The 6,000-nt window shown below is 46.1% G+C and overlaps 1 protein-coding gene across 3 annotated transcripts in view; it reads right to left on the reverse strand.

The window, feature by feature from the left end:
* Positions 1-4,872, reverse strand: part of KLHL24 (kelch like family member 24) — a 37,720-nt gene extending 32,848 nt beyond the window's left edge. Inside the window, exon 1 of one of the 3 annotated variants that reach the window (XM_080658316.1) lies at positions 4,679-4,872. The gene's annotated coding sequence lies outside the window, so the exon portion shown is untranslated. Of the gene's footprint in view, positions 1-4,637 lie in introns of all 3 variants that reach the window. The other 2 variants (XM_080658315.1, XM_080658317.1) reach the window with 2 other exon arrangements.
* Between the last annotated feature and the right edge of the window lie 1,128 nt (positions 4,873-6,000).

Raw genomic sequence — 6,000 nt, forward strand, 5'->3', positions numbered from 1 at the left:
CAACATAATAAATCCATTATGTTAAAATAACTAGAAAATTATATTTAACATGATACTGTGTAAAACTAAGCAATTTTTATAAATTTCTGATATTTTCATAAAAGTTAGCTAATTTATTTGAACCATTATATTTAAATTTATGCTCTTACATTTTCAATTTAAAGATTTACTTTTGGAGCAGTGATTCCTGAACCAAGTTTTGTAAATGGAATATTTAAAGTCCAGTCTGCAAGCTGCTATTTTCAACATTTCTAATTTCTTAATGGAACCACCAAGAACATATTTACCCACTTAAGATACCAGAAATAAACTAAAACCTTATATTTCTTTGCCTAGAATTATAGCAACTAGTGATTATCCTTTGTTTACTAGAACCTCAAATGGTCAATACATTATGACTTTCATTAATGAAAGAGAAATAAGAAGTATATGATGATGAAAAATTTAGGTGTTTAAACAATGTCAGACTAAACAGTATAATTCTATAACTAAAAAAGAATACTATCTTTTCCCAAATTACAGAATAAAAAAATTGAATTTCTCCAGTGTTTCTCTTCCTTGCCTTAAAAATTTTGGCTATTAATATTCCTCAAAGGAAGAAAAACAAATCATTAATCAACAGACATCATACCTGGTATTAAGCTGTCCTATTGAGTCTACTCATGCTTCTCACTAGACTTGACATGTAAACTTAACTTCATTGGCTTTATCTTGCTAACATGTTTCTTTTAGGTATTTAATGCATTGTTTTATTTTGAAATTGAAAGACCTATAGATATATAATATAGTTATAGTTTCTGTTAGAATTATGTTTTCTACTAGAAGCCCGGTGCATGAAATTTGTGCACGGGGGTGGTGGTGGTGTCCCTCATCCCGGCCTGCATCCTCCTGTCCCTCAGGGGATGGGATGTCAGACCTAAATGGGCAGTCAGACATCCCTCTCGCCATCCAGGATGCTGTATGCACCAGTGACCATACTTTTCATACAGGTGAAAGGCATCTTGTGGTTGTATAAGCAGCTACATTTTTTTGCCCTGGTTATGAGAAGTAGTACATAACATGATCCTTCTGAGGCAGTAGTGCCATTTTCCCCATCTTATGGGTGGAAAAACTGAAGCAGAGAGAAGTTAAGTAAGTGTCACACAGTTTTAAGTGTCAGAATAAAGGCTGACCACAAAATGTGCAAGCCAGAGTCCATGCATGTCATCGCTGCATCATCCTGTTTTTTCAGTGTTAGAGTAGCCTTGCCAGGTTTTAATTTTTAAATCTATGAGACTGTGAGACTGTTCCCAATATATAGGGTAGGGTCCCTAGGCCTGGCCGGCAATCAGGGCCATCTGTGGAGTGACCAGTGGGCGGGGCAATCGGGGTCAGATCAGGCAATCGGAGTCAGATCACCTGCCTTGGCTAGTGGCCTGGCGCCGCCTGCTGGCTGGCCCTGCCCGCCCCCCCCCCCCCCATTGCCTCCGCTGGTTGCTTCCCTCTTGAGCGTCTGCCTCCTGGTGGTTAGTGTGTGTCATAGCGACTGGTCATTCTGATTTGCATATTAGGGTTTTATTATATAGGATTATATATAATATAAATATATAATATATATATAATGCTTTCTGTTCTCTTACCAGAATTACTGAAGTCTGCAAGGACACTATCAATGCTCTACCACTTGAACAAGTTTGAGATCCAATATTTAAAATGACTTCTCTATGTATAAAAGCTTTTATAAGTCAAGTGATTTTTATTTACCTTAGGTGACACAAGTAACTTTTAGAAACAACTGAATAGGTAAAGCCTAACTTAAAAGCTAATTTAGTAAACTTTAAGATGTGCCCAAATCTGAAAAACTGTAGCCCTTATGTGAGTTTAAGCACAGTGACAAACTCGTCGATTAAAAAAAAAAAAAGTTAGTTTAGCTACTGTTTTTAACAGAATAGGATCTTAAAAAGTATATACAAAAATAACTGCAGCCGCTTATTTAAGAAATAGCAAAAAGCATTAAGGATTTAGCAACTTGGAGAAAAGCTAAGAAAGTTTGAATTAAAGCTGATAGCTCTAACTCAGAATACTATTTCTTCTTCCTGTTTGGAGACTAAGTCACAGGCTTTGTCTGGATAAGCAGCCTTTTGAATGGTGGTTTTATTTTGTAAAAAGGTTTGCATTTTTTATTTATTTAGATAGGTTTTTAAAAGCCCTGAATGTGCACGTAGGATCAGTTTGGGATCACAGAAGCTGCTCCTTATGGTGGTCATCTCCACTTCAATTTAAAAAATATATTAAAATGCATAACCAATGAGAATTGTTCATATTCAAGTTCTGCTTTACCCAGATGGCTCAATCAACCTCCTACAGAAATGCATTAAGTTCTTGGTCAATTCCTATGGATTTACAGGAAAAGAAAACCTGATAAAACCCAAGCACTATTTCCAGAATCTCCCATGAGATCAGGAAAACTGCATCTTCAACACACTATGGCTAAAATGAACGTTTTGGTAGATTTTATTACAGGCACAGTAACTTACAATTTCAAAACAAGACATTTGCTGCCCTGGCTCGTGTGGCTACGTGGTTTAAAGTGACGACCCTCACACCTAAGGGTTGGTCGCAGATTCCCGTCAAGGGTTTGTAGCTGGGTTGCAGGTTCATTCGGGCCCCATCCCAGTGCATGGGGGAGGCAAACAATTATTGTGTCTCACACATTGATGTTCCTCTCTCTCTTCTACTCTCTCCCTCACTCTCTCTCTGCTCCTCCTACTTCTTCCTCCCTCCCACTTTCTCTAAATAACAATGGAAAAAATATACTGAGGTGAGGATTAACAAACAAACAAAAACACATTTGCAATTCGCTCTCACAAATTCTGAATGGCCAAGGGGATTAATATTTAGAAAAGTGAGCTATACCCCCGCCCCTCCCCCCAACAAAGAAAACAACGAATTTAAACGGAGGTATCGAAGAATCTTTAACTTTTAGGAGGATATCCTCAAAGGATAACTAATATTTTAGAATTGTAATTTTACACCTTGGTCGACAGCAGGCAGATTTTAAATCTATTTTTCGTACCTAATAAAAATCAACCTCAGCTGGTGGACCTAAACAGTCTGCAGCTGCAAATACTGAGACGTGATTTTTAAAAAGCTGCTCGAGAGTGCGAGAAATTAGTCATTAAAATCCATCAAACTAGTGTACAGTCCCTGCCTGCGGGGTGACTGAGGCACCCTAAAATGCGGCGTTAGGGTCCTTACTTAGCTATTTAACATGTTAAGCGCCATGTCAGTCACCGGTGACTAACACTATACTTTCCCTCCGGAGCCGCCAGCATATCGGTGAAATCGGTATCGAGGGCTAAACGGAAAGGAAGACAAAACAGGCTTGGCGCTTAAAGTGTTAAACCTTGTTTACAAATCATCAAGAACAAATTCGCAAGAGGACTTCCTGCCCAACATTGTGGCAGATAAGACACCACTTAAACGGGCCTAATTTTGCGGTCCTGGAGGGCGGGGCGCGGCTGCGGTTCCCTGAGGACACAGAACCGGCCTCAGCTTCTAGCAGAGGCTGTGGGGCTCACCCAAGGGCGACCCGGAAGGGTCCTTCCGCGCGGGAGCGCGTGCCACCGGCTACGCTCGGGCCGAGGCTGCAGAGAAGCGCAGAGCGCGCCCTCGCGCGTCCTCCAGCTCACCTTCGAGGGGGCGGGGAAGAGCTGCCGGGGCAGGACCACCTAGCGACAAGTCGGCCGCCAATAAACACTCGGAACTCGCCCCCTGGTTCCCGCCCCGCAAGCAGCCGCAAGCGCCCAATCCCGACCGCGTTTACAGTCGGCGTACAGAATGTCCGGGACTTGGGGGGCGGGGACATTAGGAACTAAATTAAGAAACCAAACCTTGGAGTGGTAGGAAGGTGGGGAGGTTAGGCGGAGACTCGGCCGGCGGAACGCCCGCAGCCCCTCCCGCCACGACTCCCCTGGGACGGTCGCTCCAGGGCCGGGTTCTCGGCCCGGGCCCCGCCGAGATCCGTGGTAAACAAAGGCTCGCAGGGGGTTGGGGCGGGGGGTAGCGGTCAGGTGACAGGACCGAACACATTTCGCAAACGCTTTAGTGGGCTACTCTGGCCCGTAGCCTGGGAACCCACCTTGACCCCGTTAGTCCTCCCCGACAGACAGTGATCGCCCCCCGTACCCCCCCACCAAAAAAAAAAAAAAAAAAAAAAGAAAACGGAAAGGCTTGATTTGAGGCCTTCGCATTCAGCGCTTCCTTCGATTATGAAAGAGCAGCGCCCCGTTCGAAGCCGGTCGGCAACAGCAGGACCCGTCTCTCCAGCCCCGTTCGCCAGCTGCTCCCGCCCCCGAGGCGACGGGGTGGCCGACACCTGCTAACCCCAGCCCGGGCGGCCCTGTCCCTCCCAGCTTGGCCCCTGCGTCAGCATCGCCGCGGTTCCGGGGCGGCAGTGCCAGGAGGCTGGGGTGCCCTCCTTTCAAGACTGTCGTTGCCGAGCGGAGCTAAAGACCCGCAGGGACGCCCTACAGACCCCTCGCCCCAGACAGGGCCCAGCAGCCCCAACCGCAATCTCTCCTCGGCGCCCCCGTGTCTGGCCCTGAGAGGCCGGACGCCGCTGGCCTCCCTCCTGCAGACACCCCCGTGGTCGTGACCTCGGTCGCCCCTCCGCCCCTGGCGCTGGCCGGTTCCTCGCCTTTCGGCCGGTCCCGGAGCTGTCATCCCCGGGTACCTCTCGGCGAAGGCTGGAGGCGGCCAGCAGCAGTGGCGAGCAGCGGCTGCCCCCGCGGTCCGTTAGCGGCTGGCGGCGCAGCGCTCCTTCCAGCCCTGAAGTCTCCTGGAGCCACCAGCCACTGCTGTAGCTCACAACAAAGGAAACATGTGACCGTCCGGGCCAAAACACTGAGCGTCATAGACCCTGGACCAATCCGAGTGGGCTCCCCACTCGCGGCGTACCCTGGGAGTTGTAGTTCCTACTGCGTGGGCGACCGCTGCGAGCGTGACGAGACCTAGTCCAGGGGCTGGTGACTTGGAATTACTTTGTTTTAGTTAGAAACAGGTTAAGGAAATGCATCGTCTTAGGATTCTAATGAGAAACCTGATTGGTATGTTTATTGCTACGTCTAAGGCAAAAGTACATTTCCATGAACTCGCAGAACCTTAGAGTGTGCCATGAGGTTTAGAGATCTTTTAAATTAGATCCCTTGGTTCCCAATTGTGAAATCTGAGGGCCTGAAGGGTGAAAGGGACAAGAACGCTGGTGGCTAGACGGCGCGGGGAAACCCTCTTTCTGTGTAAATCTGTTACTGTCACCTGCATTAAATCCTGAGTTACCTTTTTATTTTAGACATACATACAAATCAAAGTTGTTGCAAATCCCTGTTTTCCAAGGCAAATCAAAGGACATTATTTGGCGTTTGTTTCTGCAGATACTTTTTTCAAGGATGGGTATACTCTCAAACATTTAACTAGTTTTTGGTTTCTTAATTTCTCTCTCTCCTATTCATTATGAATACAGTCATGCCTTTATTGAATAAAGGATTGTGTTGCAATGACCAGAGGTGTATCCTATATAATAAAAGGCTAATATGCAAATTGACCTAATGGTGGAACCACAGTCACTATGATGCGCACTGACCACCAGGGGCAAACGCTCAATGCAGGCGTTGCCCCCTAGTGGTCATTGTGCTCCCACAGGGCTAAGGATGTCTGACTGCTGTGGGGAGCAGGCCTAAGCCAGCAGTTGGACATGCCCCCACAGCTCCCAGACTGTGAGAGGGCGCAGGCTGGGCTGAGGGACTCCCCCCACCCCCCACCAAGTGCACAAATTTCATGCACTGGGCCTCTAGTATAATATAGAAGATCAGGCCTCTTAAAAATACTTTTTAGGCTTCTTTTCCGTCTCTTATGAAAAATGAAAATGCCTGCAATTTATTAAACTGCTACAAAACTTCAGACTCAGTGCTAGGCACTTTATGTATATCCTTTAATCCTCATAATAACTCAGCAAGATAGGTG

The sequence above is a fragment of the Plecotus auritus genome, assembly GCF_963455305.1.
Source record: "Plecotus auritus genome assembly, chromosome: 2".
NCBI classification, from domain to species: domain Eukaryota; kingdom Metazoa; phylum Chordata; class Mammalia; order Chiroptera; family Vespertilionidae; genus Plecotus; species Plecotus auritus.